We start from the raw sequence: 16,169 nt of genomic DNA, 5'->3' as shown, positions 1-16,169 counted from the left end.
CTGCCAAGTAGATACAAAATCAACATTTAAAACATTTCTCAAAGGCTGAACAGTTTTTTTTCATATTATTTGTTGAACTCTTTACTTAATATAGAGTTAATCATTGTATAAAGTTAGTTTAAAGTAGGTCTTAGTAAAAAATAAGAATGGGAATAGGAGAGGGGGGAAGAAGAGGGGTGAGAAGGCAGGTACAATGGGAAGAATCCTCATGTTCCTAAAGCTGTACTAACGAAACGCATGAAGTTTGTATTCCTTAAATAAACGTTTTCTGGGAAAAAAAAGAATTTTCCTCAAAGTCTAATTTTCTGGGTTATATTTGCTCAGTCATTGCATTGGTGGCAATAATGCAGAGCACCTGCTACTTTGGTAGTTTATATTATGTATTTATGTTATGTAGCTTATTACATAATGTGTTTCTGTCTACACAGTACTATGTTAAATTTGAAATTTTTGGTCTATACTTATTTAGGATCCTGAAGTTTTAGCAAAAAAGACAGAGAGGTTCTTAGTGAAGCAAGATGAAGCGTCAACATTTCTTAAGAAATTTGATGCAACAGGCTTGGTGCACCTACCCGCTTACTTCCCCAGCATTGCTGTCCAGGTGGACGTGGTCACCTTCATGTTACACATGGGAACTGGGATTCGGGAAGCTTGGTGCAGAGTCAGGCGGCTGAGAGTTAATGCCGCATCGGGCGGACTCCAGAGCCTGGGCTGTCTTCCGAGGTGCGCCCTTCTTCCCCACCTGCCTCCCGACGGGCTGCTCACTCCACTGCATCCTCCCCACACGGGCTGACATCAACAGGTAGGTGTACGAGGGCTGCTAACCCAGCACTTGCACGACTGGGGGCAGGGGGCCCTTGGTAGATGATGAAAATCACAATTCCACCTGCTGGAATAACTCCCCTAAACTGTGATCAAATATTTTGTAAAAACGTCCCACAGGCATCGTGATTGTGTTGAGTCTGTTTTAAATCTTAGTTTCCAAAAGCTAAGCATGCCTTTGGCTGCCAGCGTGTTTTCATGTGAGATGTGTCGAGTTGTTGATTCAGAAAGTAGCTCACCATATCCTGGGTTTCAATTCAGAATTCTCAGAGCAAAAAGTTCTTTCAATTTCTCCTTAGCTGCTGTGCAATTAGAAAATGTGTCGCACAGGAGGAGTTGTCATGAGAATGTGTCTTATGGAAGACCTACGCGTGGATTTCAAACAGTTTTTGCACCAGAAATAAACTTATCTTCTAATTCTATTTTCCATAAACTTCTGGCGGCCCTCTGGTATCTTAGGAGCAGTGAGACTGACTTAGCACTCCTGGTTACTTAATCTTCCGAAGTGAAGGCTGCCTTCACCGAAGGAAAAGCTTGTGCAGAGGAAATAATGAGGACAGAAGCAGCTCTGAGCGCTGTTGCTGCTTTTATCTATTTTTAACTGATTGTCAGGCGTCCGTGACACCTTTGACCCGTGGGTTTAAAGTTTAGATGTGTTCATTAAAATGTAACGCGGCACTAGTGCCATTTTATCAGCAGATTGGTGTGGGGGGGGGGGGATGGCTGACTTTCTGCCTTTAAAAAAAAAACCTATTGAATGACTCAATGAATGTGTGTCAGCCATTTTGACATGGCTGATAGCTCTTCAGCAGTGCTCACGCGGGGTTGTCGGACGGGACCCCTCTGTGTCCACCCGTAGCGGGGAAGTTTTCAGTCATTCAGATCATCTAAAGTGAAAGGAGTGACTTTTGGCTCAAATAGTTCCAGCAGAAGAGTGTGGGGCCTGGCTCACCTCAATTTTTTCATGTTACCTTGCAAAGATTTTCCAGATTACCACTTTGAATTACTTTGACTCATTCTCTACACATTTCCTTTCTCTGATTGTTAAACATTCCAGGAGAGAAACTATTTCAAATACTTGTCAGACCAAAATAAACATTAAAAAAATAGCAATTTTCAGAGAAGGGTCAAAATGGACTTCAACCAGCAGACCGTGACTTTAAAATCCTGTGTGCCCCAGTATCCCATGCAACCCCTACTTGTTTCATAAGCAACCAGTCTGCTTTGGTCTTCGTTGTAGAAAATGTAAGCCGCTCTATATCTAAAGCACAGCCAACCTGCTATAAAAGCCAAGTTCTGCATACTTACTTTTCAATACACTGTGTCCAGGAGCTGTAAGAGGAGGGCTGGCTTGGTGGTGGACGCCCCAGGCTGTGTGCAAAGCATTGATTGGGTGTTTCTGTTCCTGCGACAGAGATTCAGAGGAGTCACAGGGATCAGGGTCTCTGCCATGAATTGGTCAAAGCCCGGCTGGGTCTGTTTCCAGAAAAGCTCCAGTCTTCCTAAACGGGAAAGCTCCGTGCCCAGGGCAGTCCTGGAAGAAGAGCATTTTTCCCTGCCCTTGAGTGAACTAGGTCATTGCTGAAGCTGGAGAAGAGTTTTTAGCATCACTGTGATGAAACTTGAGGGCTGTCCCTGCAGTAGGTGTGACACTTGTTGACGCCGCAGCCCGGGAGGCCCTGGCAAAGGGGCCTGCTGAAATGCAGCCCCGGAGAGCTGATGAAACACAGACGAGTCGTGGCGGATTGCTCCTCCGCTCCCGTGTCCCGGGAGCGTTCTGCAAAGCCCAGACAGGACCTGGGGGTGTAGCTGCTCGCCTCTACAGAAAGTAAAACCCTACTGCCTGATCAGTGATTCTGGCCCAGTAACATAACCGCTTCTCATACCCAGGGTATCAGGCATTTGAAGTGCACAGAGGAAACCCGAGGAGGGGGTAGAGGGAGGTGAAAATAAGAGTCATATGTTGTTCATTTAGAACCTGGATTGCGTCGTCCTCTGAAGCCCTCTGAGCAAAACAGAGAGGCTCTATCCACCCTCCGCGCCCTCCCATGCCTGCCCCTAACTCTCCATCTGTCCCCCACACCCCGCCCCCCTTCCCTCTCACACACCCTCCTCCTATTTTGACTACAGCACTAAGAAATAAGAGAATAAACAAAACTCAGAAAAATCGCTGCTCCGGGCCCCATTCCTTCAGATGGTCCAGGGTGGTTCTTGTTGACTCAGTAGATCTGTATCCTGGCCATTTCCTGTATTGAATTGGATCTAAGTGTTCAAAAGAATGCAGAAAATCCAGACTTTTTGTCCTGCAACCCCTTCACCTCTCTACACATGTATTTTCATGCTTGGCACCTGGAAACTGATAGCTTAGAAAGAAACCTCTCGTGAGACTCCCAGACACAGCTAAAATTAGCAGCTCCGAGTGGGTGACTTTGACCGGGACACAGTCAATGTTCGCTTTGTGATGAGCACTGTAATTCTCAGAAGCCGTGTTCTTACGAAGCACATTGTATCACTGGACCTGCACGGAATGGAATTTGTCACAAAAAAAAAAAAACCCTATCATCTAGAATGATTCAATATCAAGTCACATACTGTCCAGTTCTGTGTTTCAATTTGAGCTTCAGATAAGAAGGAAGCGATTCGAAGCTGAGACACTCTGAAATAATGGCTGTCTCTTTGGGAGCACAGCCACGAATGCAGCAGAAGGCAGAAAATGCAAGTCTTTGATTGTGGGGTTTATGTAAGGCTGGGGTCTTCGTGGAATAAGGTCTTTCCCAGCCAGGGCGGGGATAATTTTCAGTTGTGCATGAAGAGAGCAGGAAGGTGTGATACCAAGAAAAAACAAATGCTGTCACGCACAGCAGGAGAGGAGAAAGCCAGAAATGAACAAATGCCCAAATGCAGTAGACAATCATGGTATGGTTTCCGGGGAGGGTTGCCTAGGAGTTTATAAATGGGAAGGTTGAAACTTACTGCCAAACTCGGTTCTGATCCTCACAAACAAGTTGAAAAACCAATTCCTTGGCCAGCGCCGTGGCTCACTAGGCTAATCTTCCACCTGCGGTGCTGGCACACCGGGTTCTAGTCCCGATCGGGGCGCCGGATTCTGTCCCAGTTGCTCCTCTTCCAGTCCAGCTCTCTGCTGTGGCCTGGGAATGCAGTGGAGGATGGCCCAAGTACTTGGGCCCTGCACCCCATGGGAGACCAGGAGAAGCACCTGGCTCCTGGCTTCAGATCAGCTCAGTGCGCCGGCCGCAGCGGCCACTGGGGGGTGAACCAACGGTAAAAGGAAAACCTTTCTCCCTGTCTCTCTCTCTCACTGTCCACTCTGCCTGTCAAAACAAACAAACAAACAAACAAACAAACAAACAAAACAGTTCCTACATCTCCCTCCTGATAAAATAAAGGTAAGGAGCAGAGGAATGGATTTGACTCTGTGTCATCATTCATCGATTAGCCTGCAGCTGTACAATTTCAGTTTCAGCCTCAGGTTTGGGGGAGCAGAGGGGTAGGAAAACCAGAAGCAGAGAGTTTAGGATTAAATTTAAGTAGGCGGGGAAACTGTGCTGTGGCATAGTAGGTAAAGCTGCCGCCTGCAGTACCGGCATCCCATATGGGCACTGGTTCAAGTCCCGGCTGCTCCACTTCCGACCCAGCTGCTTGCTAATATGCCGGGGAAAGCAGCGGAAGATGGCCCAAGTGCTTGTACCCCTGCACCCATGTGGGAGACCCCGAAGAAGCTCCCGGCTTTGGATTGACCCAGCTCTGGCCGTAGGGACCATTTGGGGAGTGAACCAGTAGATGGAAGATTCCCCCCACCCTTTCTCTTTCAGCCTTTCTGCTTCTGCCTCTGCCTCTGTAACTCTGCCTTTCAAATAAATAAATAAATTTTTAAAAAACCAGTTTTTAGGTAGACCAGGACACTGGCTCTAGATTTTCTGGGATTATGCAAAGGAGGGAGAGAAGGAGTAAGAGGTTGATGAGAAAAAGGGTGGGTGTGTTGGGACCCCTCTGATAGCATCAAAAGTGATTGCACCTGTGATTAAAAGCAAACCCATCACCCCAAGTAAAGCGGTAAGGACTGTTAGAAAATATATTTAAGCAATCTCTGAAGTTAGAAGAGAAAAACTTCATTTGTCAGGAGATTTTCCTTTTATGGAACAGAGTTGGAAATTAATCTGTATCAGATGTTTCTCTATTCCTTCTCTAAGTCCTTTTGGATTTTCCCAAATTCCAATTGTTATTTTCTCAGCTTCACAAATGAATGGATGGGTGTTGTCCTCAGCCTTGAGAGGACGGAGATCTGGGGAGTTCCTAGCTAATCTGAATACTTCAAACCAATTTATCGGGTGCTCACCCTGCTCTGCACTCCCATACCTTGGGCTGGGATCGGTACGTGATGGGTTTATCTGCTCGTTTTATTCCTCCTGGCACGGAAGGTCCCTGAATGTTGGTGTAGAATGGCACAGATGATGTCATGCCCTTCCCAGCTGGGCACATTCTTGGCCGAGGCTGGGTACCAATCACATGTCAGATCAGAGCTTCTGCCAGGGTCCTTGAGCCCGGGCTGGAGCTGAGCAGATCACTCTTGCTACAGAGAGCTGTCGCGTCTGGGGAGGGTCCCCTGGCACCAAGAGCACCAGCTCCGCTCCCTCGCAACGGTCCAGTCTTAGCCGGGCTCCAGGGGTTCTGCTCCTGGACAGGACCTGAATCGGGCACTTGCAGCCTTCACTCATTCCCCTGTTTGGAATGGCTGCCAGACACTCAGGTAGGTTCACAGAACAGGCATTTTCTCCCTCATTGTATTGTGGCAAAAAAAAAAAAAATAGATAAGACTGTGTTCTCTCCTGGTGTTTTTCATCCCAGGTAGCAGACTTCTACATAATCCTTCACGAGAAGAAGGAGCTTACAAGTATTGGCAAATGACAATCAAAAATACAGTTTTATGAAAATAAATAAAAGAATTGATATATCTTTCGACAGGGACTTTTCCAAATAAACACAGGTTGTTTGGAGCTTGGAATTCATTTTCCCTCAGGGTGCCAAAATTGTAAATTGCAGTTAAGGTTTATAGGGTGCATTGAGTCAATCAAGTTCCCAGAGTACTGTATTTCAGTTATCTAAGCTAAAACATCAAAAGTAGCATAAAATCAATTTTAACTAAATGTGAGAGTTTTGGAAAAGTACCCAAACTTCCAAGATGAAATTCTGTCACAATTTATTCCAGTGCTTCAGTTTCATTTTCTAAATGTGTGTGTGTGTTCATTTTATTTGAAATGCAGAGAGATAGAGACAGAGATAAAGATCTTCCATTTGCTGGTTCACTTCCCAAATGCCTGCAGTAGCTGGGGCTGGGCCAGGCTGAAGCCAGGTGCTTAGAACTCAGACCAGATCTCCCACGTGGATGGCAGGGACCCAAGCGCTTGAGCCGTCACCTGCTGCCTCCCAGGGTATGGGTCAGCAGGAAGGTAGAATGGGAAGTGGAGCTGAGACTTGATCCCAGATGCTCCGAAATGGAATGCAGACATCCCAAATGGAGGCCTGAGCACAGCACCAAATGGCTACCCCCAGTTTCATTTTTAAAGACAGTTTTTAAAAAAAAGCATTGCAAGCCCGCACCGTGGCTCACTAGGCTAATCCTCCGCCTGCGGCGCCGGCACACCGGGTTCTAGTCCCGGTTGGGGCGCCGGATTCTGTCCCGGTTGCCCCTCTTCCAGGCCAGCTCTCTGCTGTGGCCAGGGAGTGCAGTGGAGGATGGCCCAAGTGCTTGGGCCCTGCACCCCATGGGACACCAGGAGAAGCACCTGGCTCCTGCCATAGGATCAGCGTGGTGCGCCAGCTGCAGCGCGCCGGCCGCGGCCGCCATTGGAGGGTGAACCAACGGCAAAAGGAAGACCTTTCTCTCTGTCTCTCTCTCTCTCACTGTCCACTCTGCCTGTCAAAAAAGAAAAAAAAAAGCATAGCGACCCTCAGAACAGGAGCAAAATTCTACCTTTTATAAATTTGTAGGTTGAGCCCTCAGCTCAACAAGTAAAATTAGTGAAGTAAACCATTAAGGCAGAATGAAATACTTGGACAATGTATGAAAGTTAAAACTAAAAACATGTGTCTACGTTGGGTCTACGCATATTTCACAGCTGTTCATTTTGAAGCCTTTTCTTCTGATCCTAAGAGTGACAGCTACCAACAGTTTTCATGATTTTCATTGAAAACATTTCCAACTTGCCTCACCCAGAGACAGCCACCACTAACCCTGCTGGTGTATTTATTACCTTCAAATCTTTTCATTTTCCCTGCGTGCGTGCTCACACACATACATGCAGGCACAGAACTTTTGAATCACGATTATGCATCGTTTTCTTCTCTCTTCTTCTTTTTTTTTTTTTTTTCTCTTTCACTTGACATGAGCCTAACACTAGGAATTGCTCAGGAAAACCAGCTCATTTTTCTGTCACGTGAATGTGTTAGATCTCAGTCAATGGTCTGTTGTTAGAGATTTAGACTTCTGACTTATTTTGCTTTTGTAAATATGTATTCATTGCTGTATGTAAACCTTTGGGTGCATTGCTCTTAAGGAAAAATGTAATCTGAAAAGTGATGTTAGTGGGCCATAAATTATGTCTAAAGTTTTGAAACACGGTACCAAACAAAATTCCAGCAGTTGCATTGCATTTTGTTTTCATCAGCAGGTATAAGACTCCCACTAGCATTTAAAATGTTTTTGCCAAATTAAGAAGTGAAATTTGTATCTCATCCTAATGTACATTTCTTTTAAAAAAAGTTTTATTTATCTGAAAGGTAAAGTGACAGAGAGAGAAACAGAAATAGAGAAGGAGAGGAAGAGAAAAGGAGAGAGAGAGAGAGAAATAGAGAGGAGATTTATACCTACTTGTTCACTCCCCAAACACCCTCAACAGCCGGGGCTGGGTCAGGCCAAAGCCAAAAGGCGGGAACTCCATATGGGTGGCCAAGTGCCAAGTACTCCAGTTGTCTTGCACCTGCCTCCTAGACACATTGGCAGGAAGCTGGACCAGAAGCAGAGAAGAGGCTTGCTCCCAGGCACTCCAATATGGGACGTGCGTGTCCCAAGCTGCAACCCAACCTGCTGTACCACAGCACTTGCCTCCTAATATATATTTCTTTGAAAATTAGTGAAGTCAAATATTACCTGTAAGTTCATGGTATTTCCAATTTTTTGGGTCAATTTTGCTCTTTGAGTGTTTTGGAATATAAAAGCATTTCATATGTAATTCATTGCAAATAGGCTGTCTTCTAATTTATGCTTTGTTGTTTTATTGGCTAAACTTTTGATATATCCAAATTATATATTTAATAAAAACTCTTGGAGGGAGAGGAAAAGAAGAGTTACTAATAGGTGTAGAATTTCAGTTGTACAAGATGAAGGAGTTCTAGCTATCTGTTTCACACTAATGTGAATATACTTAACAACACTGAACTTTCAAGACACTTGAGAATGATTGTGATAGAAAAAAAATTTTTTTTAATTTATTTATTTTTTATTTTTGACAGGCAGAGTGGACAGTGAGAGAGAGAGACAGAGAGAAAGGTCTTCCTTTACCATTGGTTCACCCTCCAATGGCCACTGCAGCCAGTGCACTGTGGCCAGCGCACTGTGCAGATCCGAAGCCAGGAGCCAGGTGCTTCTCCTGGTCTCCCATGCAGGTACAGGGCCCAAGCACTTGGGCCATCCTCCACTGCACTCCTGGGCCACAGCAGAGAGCTGGACTGGAAAAGGGGCAACCAGGACAGAATCCGGCTCCCCGACCAGGACTAGAACCCGGGTTGCCGGCGCCGCAGGCAGAGGATTAGCCTATTGAGCCACGGCGCTGGCCAATAGAAAAAATTTTAAACTATCTCTTTTTTTCTTATGGATTTTTCCTCCACTTATGAAACCCTTGTTCCTCCACATACTTACCAACTACCCCAAGTTGCTGCAGGGCCAGGTTGGGGAGGTAACGCTGAGTTTAAAATAAGCCCTTCTCCCTGTTCTTCACGCTATTTGGCCTGTGCTAACCTGCTGGACAAGTTTGTGCCATTTCTCTTAGCCTGGCGATGTAAGAGTCTCAGTTTTCCTGCTTTTTTAGAGGCTTCTACTTTTGCAATTCAGAGTAACTGAGATATATTACCTAAAATGTCAAGTTTTCAACAAAAATTTATGACATGTACCAAGAAACAGGGAAGTATACTCTTATCCAGGACAATAACAGTCAGTGGAAATGGTCTCTGAGTATCCCCAGCATTATCATGACATCAAAGCCAGATAAAGATTTCACAAGAAAATCGAAGACCAATACCTTTCATAAACATTAACAAAACACTACCAAATTAAATCCAGCAATACTTAAAAAGGACTACATAGTGTTAGTGTTTGGGATTGATTTTAAGAATTCAAGGATGGCTTAACATCTGAAAGTCAATTAATGCAAATAGTAAGAAATACACAGTTAGTATTGTACTTAAAGGTGAATGACTGAATTATTTTTCCCTATTATAAGGAACAAAGCAAGGGTGTCCATTCTTGCTATTTAACCTGGTATTAGAGGTTCTAGCCAGTGCAATGTAGAAAACCCATTACAGCAGTCAGACTGGAAAGTAAGTTGTAAAACTGTCTTCATTTGCAGATGATATGCCCCTGGATGCAGTAAATCCAAAGGAATCAACACACTAAACTGTAGAACTCATAAACAAGGTTAATAAATCAATATTTTTAAAAAGCCAAGCTATTTCTATATACTAACAAAAATAGTCAAAAATGAAATGAAGAAAATTCTATTCACAATAGGATCATCAAGAACATTTAGAAATAATCTTAATAAGAGAAGACTGTGTACTGAAAACTGAAATACTGAAAAGAGAAAGAAGACTAAATAAGTGCAGAGACAGCCCATGTTCATGGATTGGAATATTGACAAGGCAGCCATTCTCCCCAAATTGATGTAAACATTCCTTTTACATCAGTTGACTTTTGACAAAGGTACCAACATAATAAGAGAAAGGATGGTTTTTTTCAATAAGTAGTGCTGGAACCATTGTATATCAATATGTAAAACAAAGGCAGCCAGAACCCGAATGTAGACCCTTCCTCATCTGTACACAAAAATTAACTCAAGGTAGATGAGAAGCCTAAATGTAAGTGCTACAATGATAAACTCCTAGAAGAAAATATAGGAGAAAAGTGTGACCTTGAAGAGGCAAAAGAGTTCTTATAGCACACCAAAAGTGTTCCATCATAGCAAAAATTGAGAAATTCATCAAAAATCAAAACGTTTGTTCTTCAAAAGGCATCATTACATGCCATGAACTGGGAAGGAAGTATTTACAAATCATGTATCTTATAAGGAACATATCAAGAATGTCTGAGGGGGCTGGCACTGTGGTGTAAGAGTAAAGCCACCACCTGCAGTGCCAGCATCCCATATAGGCATCAGTTCATGTCCTGGCTGCTTCACTTCCAATCCAGCTCTCTGCTATGGCTTGGGAAAGCAGCAGAAGATGGCCCTTGGGCTCCTGCACTTGCTTGGGAAACCTGGAAGAAACTCCTGGCTCCTGAATGGCCCAGCTCTGGCCATTGTGGCCATTTGGGGAGTGAACCAGTGGATGAAAGATTCTCTCTCTCTCTCTTTCTCTCTTTCTCTCTCTCTCTCTCTCTATATCTCATTCTCTGCCTCTACTTCTGTGACTCTGCCTTTAAAATAAATAAATTAAAAAAAATAATGTCTGAGGGTACTTCACAAAGTTCAGAGACAATAGAATTAAGAGATGAATTTACTTTGTTGCTGAAAAAATTGAATTCCATGCATATACTCATGCATTTTAGAAATCCATAATACTGAACAATGGAAATACAGTAGCCCAGTTTTGGAATGGAAGATTTTTTGGATACTTTTCACCAAAGAAAATATGCAGATGGCTAACAAGTGCATGAAAGGATGCTCAACATCATTAATCATTGGGAAAATGCGAACTTGAACACTTGAGATACCACTCCATACCCAGCAGGATGTCTGTAATTAAAAAGGTAGATGACACCAAGCGTAAGGAGGTAAGGAGGACGTGAGGAAACTAGGATCCTTGAACAGTGCTGTTGGGAATGTAAAATGGCACAGCTACTTTGGAAAACAGTTGCGTCATTTCTTAAAGCATGCACCAACCTCACCATGTGACCCAGCAATTCTATCTGTAGGAATCTACCTGGAAGAGAAAACACATGTCCAAACAGATGCCTGTGTGCCAAAAGCTGGAGACCGTCCAGACATCTGTCCACCAGTGGATGGATAAAGCAAATTGTGCTACATCTGTCCAATGGCATACTCTTCTTTTGCACAAAGCAAAAGAATTGTCCTTTGTCCTTGCATACGGGCTACAACTTGAATAAACCTTGGAAACACTATGCTAACTTCAGTCAGGTGCAAAAGCCTGCATGTTATTCCATTCCTATGAGGTCCACAACAGACAAGTTGGTAGAAATAGAAAGCAGATCAGTAGCTTTCTAGGGATTGGGTGAGAATGGGGATTTGTTGCACATGGAGATGGGGGGAGCCCTCATAGGGGAACAGAAATGTTCTCAACCTGCGCTGTGATGGCAGCTCAACTCCATAAGCATACTAGGGATTGTTGAATCATATGGTAACCAGGAGAGAACTTTATTCTGTATAAATTGTCCATCAACAGAGCTTTTAAAATAGAGATCCTTATGCTAAAGGAAAGAAGTCCATCTCAGAAAGACAAACACAGCATGTTTTCTCTCATATGTCTGTAGTAGAGTATGAACCTTGTGTGGATGTCGTATCGTTTGGTACATAGTTGTAAATATTGTTTCACTGAATCCTACATATAAATGACAATATACCCTTCTTTCCCTATCTTATGTCCATTGTCATGAAACCCTCACTTTGTGATAGTAATATGTTTTCAAGAAAAATAAAATGAAATATAAAAAGAATGAAACAATTTGTTGTTCCCTTGCCCACCTTGCCCAACAAGAGGGTGTTTTCTGACCTTTATTTTTGAGTCACATAAAAAAAAAAAAAATAACAGACCAACTTGCTGAAGGTGTGACTTTCAGTGATGACTTCAGCCTTTAGTTCCCATGGGCCTGGGAAGCAGATCCCGAGTGATTAAATCCTCCCAAACATGATCTTCTTCATGACAGATGCTCAGAGAGCCACAGGCTGAGGCAGGAATTAGCACCAGTCTCCTGGGTCACCCTCGCCCGCTGTCATGCTGCTTCCTTATGCAACAAGACAGGGTGTGAGCCTGACCTCCAGCAAATGGAAAGGCGGGAGGAGGACAGGGCGCCCAGGGGCCTTGTGGACATCGGGGACAGAGCCCCTGCGCTCTCACAGCCCCTGTCACCTGCCACTCAGGTGGCCATCAAAACTCTGGGGCTCAAGGTTTTTGCGTGAATGACATTAAGGAAAATGGCCTAGAAAAGCTTACCTGGCTTCAAATCAGGGGTTTTGGCAAAAACGTTTGTGTTTCCTGTCTACTTTCATACATGGCCAATTCAGAGATTGAGCAATTCTGCCCGATGGATGAATCAGCTGGAAAAAGAGGAAGTTCCTTGCCTGGAGCAAAATATCATGGAGGAGGATCCCTCCAAGCCACAGCTCGCTACAGCTGAACTCGGGGCCCTGTCCAAGCTGCACGCAGTGAGATCCCTTTCTTGCTGTAAAAAAATTCACATGGGTTGAAGTTGTGGGTTGAAGGTTGCCAGCCCATCAAACTCCCTCCTTTGCTGCCCCAGGAGACAACGCGTGACCACAACTTCTCTCTCTTTCTCCTAAGCCGTCCTAAGCTTAGGACACAAAGAGAATTTTTTTTTTCTCTTTTTGAGACAAGGGTGAAAGACAATCCTCCCAACCTGCGAATCTGACTGTGTGTGACAATGTTCATATCCCCAGTAGTTAACTTATCTGTGTGTTGCCCACACATTTCTCTGTGCTCACTTCCTTTAGGCAAGTTAAGTTATGAGTCCATTTTGGCTGCCCAACACCTGCAGGCACCATTGAAAGGATCCCAGCCACAGCTTCTAGCCGGCCTCCGGCCTGGTCTCCCAGCATCACCATGGCCTCCCAGAACCACAACCGGCAAGAGCTGAGGCTGCCTGGTCTACAGCGGTCGGACCAATCTTCCAGAAACACTGCTGTTGTCATCAACTCTCGCTCACTTGCTTCCACAATTTCCCACCCCTAATAGCACAAAGCTCCAAAACGTTTCAGCCTGAGTCCTCCATGGTCCTGTGATGAAGCCGACCCTGTATGAATTCTGAGGTCCTGCAGAGAAACAAAACATGAACCCAGGAGAGAGACGCTGTGAGTAGAGGCCTACACTTGTATACAAGGGGTCTTTAAAAAGTCCATGGAAAACATACATTATGAGAAAACCATGCGTGCGTTTCAAATTTTCTGCACCAACATAAACTTACCTTTTAATTCTGCTAAGACAGTATTGCTTAGTGATGCTGTAGCTGTCTTAGTTTAGGTACGCTCATTAAGGTTCATGCAACAACATCCCCTAACGATGCAGCAAGTGATACCCCAGTGTTTGCAGTCCCATTTTGGGAATGACCTGCTCATCTCCCAGAAGGGCGTGTAACTGGCCCAGGAAGGTTCTCTGCTTCGTAGGCACAGAGACCAACACGTGACACTGGTCTCTCCAGCAGAGAAAAGCTTTATTTGCGTGTCTGGATCAGCAAAGCACATGGCTGGATGACTCAGATCTGTCGCCCTGATCGGGGGTCTGGGGAAAGTCTAAAGGGTTAGATAGAAAAAACTGATAGACGGGAGCCCTGGCTAGGCGAGTTCTGATGGGAGGGGCTTGGAGCTGGGCTGTTTGTGGTAAGGGCAGTGAGATGTGTTCTGGTTCCGGATTTCCTCGGCCCCTGGACCCCTCACTTCTGAGAGAGCTCCGGCATTGAAGTTCTTACCATGCTCACGTCTCTGGTTCTGCACATTCGGTTTTTCCTTCTTTTCTTTTTTCAGCTTTCATTTATCTTATTTATTTCAAAGGCAGAGAGACAGAGAACTCCTGTCTGGGTTCACTCCCCCAGATGCCCACAATATTTGGTGCGAGGCCAGCCTGAAGCCAGGAGCCCATAACTCGATCCAAGTTTCCAGGTGCGTGGCGGGGACCTGCCGCCTCCCAGGGTGAACACTAGTAGGAAGCTGGACTCAAAGTCAGGAGCTCTGCACTGGGATGTGGGCCCGACTGCTGCCTCAGTGCCCACCTCTTCTTTGTCTAAGTTGGCTTTTCCTTCTGCGCATGCCCGGGTTGCATGACTTGCAGTTTTCAGCTATGTTCCCTTCACATCTGTGTGACTAATTCTTAAACAGCTCCCTTATGAAAAAAAAAAAAAAAAACAAAAAAAAACAAAAAAAAAAAAAACAGGAACTTGAAAAATAGGATCAGACCCATTGTTAAAGCATTAAGGAAAGGAATGAGGAAACACACCGAGAGACTGCGCACATCTCATACGTCAAACAGAAGCCGGTAAAGGGTGCAGGCCTTGTCTTCCAGCAGTCATCGGACTCATCTCCCCAACTTTCCCACCAGTTGCCGTCACACCCTCACCTCAGCCAATCAGGAATATGCGTGAAGCAGAATTTAATCAATGGCATAGATTGCGAAGTACAAGTGCTTTTCCAAAAGGTCACAGAAATGTATATTCTGAGAAAAGTATGCATGGCTTTCACATTTTTTTTTCCTGTACCAAAGTAAACTTCACTTATAATTCCATTCTTCCCTGAACTTTTGGAAGTCCTGTTGTAGCATCAGCCCCTCAGGTCCTTCTCATGGTGAATTTGTGTTATAGTGGCATTAAGGGAGCCTTAAGCTGAGTTACCAAAGAGCTCATTGTGGGACCAGGATGTCTTGACCCCTAGGATAGCATTGTTTTATGGGACTCTGCTCGTAGCCCAGAGGTGCTCTGTCTTCCAGCCCCGAACAGTCTGTCTGCACCATTTCTACCTCCTGCTTAGTTTGCCACCCAGAAACCTGGTGGCAGTAGAGAGTAGAGAATGGTTCTGCTATGTTCTAAAAACCGTATCATGGCCGGCGCCGCGGCTCACTAGGCTAATCCTCCGCCTAGCGGCGCCGGGCACACCGGGTTCTAGTCCCGGTCAGGGCGCCGGATTCTGTCCCGGTTGCCCCTCTTCCAGGCCAGCCCTCTGCTGTGGCCAGGGAGTGCAGTGGAGGATGGCCCAGGTGCTTGGGCCCTGCACCCCATGGGAGACCAGGAAAAGCACCTGGCTCCTGGCTCCTGCCATCGGATCAGCGCAATGCGCCGGCCGCAGCATACCGGCCGCGGCGGCCATTGGAGGGTGAACCAACGGCAAAGGAAGACCTTTCTCTCTGTCTCTCTCTCTCACTGTCCACTCTGCCTGTCAAAAAAAAAAAAAAAGTATCATAAAAATAGATTAATTCCTGATAGTGAGAATCATAGTGCTGATAAAACCACTAATTTTGCCATATACTTGATTACCCTTTGCTCCAAAAAAAAAAAAAAAAAAACAAATCCAAACCCTAAAAGTGCTATAGATTTCTGATTTTTTCCTGCATGTTAATATTAAACTACAGTAATAAAATAACGTCTCATTTTTATTACTAACACAGCAGCCTAATTTTTTTACTCCACTAAAGTGTTGAAAACTAAGACCAGTATCAACTTAATTTTCTTGTTATCTCTTCAAGCAGTCTGTAAGCCTGATGAGATGCGTTTGCTCACCCTTGTAGCTGCACATTTTCTATGGCGCTTGATTGGCACTGGCTTCAATCATAGTTCCCCAGTGCATGAATGGATGTGTTAGGCAGGAAGTTAAAAATTAGCCTGTGTGTGTGTGTGTGTGAGAAGGGCCTGAAGAAACCCGCACCTACTGCAGAAGCTCCAGAGCCCAGCATTTTGCACTTCAAAGTCCTGCCCAGGTGGTCCCGGGGCGGGGGGGGGGGGGGTTCTCTCCCCTCAGGACCAAATGGGTTACCTGAAAACATGGGCAATAAAACCTTCCCAGACGCCCCTCTGCCCAGCCCAGAGCCAAAAAACATGGGGAGGAAATTGCTAATTTACTCTCCACAAAACACTTTATCCTAAAGGAGAAGGGGGAAGGGGTAAAGAGACTCCCTTCAAAAGCGGGAGTCTAAACAAAGATGGCGCTCAGCTCTCCGCTCTCTGCTGAGCCTCCCGGCTGGGCTGCCCAGGTGTGTTCTTTCCATCCAACCACGTAACCGCGCTGCCCCCTAGTCTGGGCACTCTCTGTCCCTTCTGTTCTTATGGATGCCCTATCCCCAATAGCACCTTATTACTTTGCTCTCTGTCTCACGCCTGGATT

At 45.1% G+C, this 16,169-nt stretch overlaps 1 protein-coding gene and 1 long non-coding RNA gene across 12 annotated transcripts in view; one reads left to right on the top strand and one right to left on the bottom strand.

Annotated features, from left to right (window-relative positions):
* Positions 1–2,667, bottom strand: part of ALPK2 (alpha kinase 2) — a 117,124-nt gene extending 114,457 nt beyond the window's left edge. For 7 of the 8 annotated variants that reach the window (XR_016213957.1, XM_070050093.2, XM_070050095.2 and 4 more), the window contains exon 1: positions 2,131–2,667. The gene's annotated coding sequence lies outside the window, so the exon portion shown is untranslated. The remainder of the gene's footprint in view (positions 1–2,130) is intronic. The other variant, XM_070050094.2, reaches the window with a different exon arrangement.
* The window catches only part of LOC127492375 (uncharacterized), a 65,204-nt gene that overhangs the window by 47,846 nt on the left and 1,189 nt on the right, over positions 1–16,169 (top strand). For all 4 annotated transcript variants that reach the window (XR_016213965.1, XR_016213961.1, XR_016213960.1 and 1 more), the window contains exons 3-4: positions 12,801–13,157; positions 13,827–13,961. This is a non-coding gene — a long non-coding RNA (uncharacterized LOC127492375). The remainder of the gene's footprint in view (positions 1–12,800; positions 13,158–13,826; positions 13,962–16,169) is intronic.

Source organism: Oryctolagus cuniculus, chromosome 10 (assembly GCF_051225735.1).
Source record: "Oryctolagus cuniculus isolate XC-2025 breed Fujian yellow rabbit chromosome 10, ASM5122573v1, whole genome shotgun sequence".
Classification (NCBI taxonomy): domain Eukaryota; kingdom Metazoa; phylum Chordata; class Mammalia; order Lagomorpha; family Leporidae; genus Oryctolagus; species Oryctolagus cuniculus.
The sequence above is the reverse complement of the archived record's forward strand: the minus strand, read 5'-3'. Positions and strand labels throughout refer to the sequence as shown.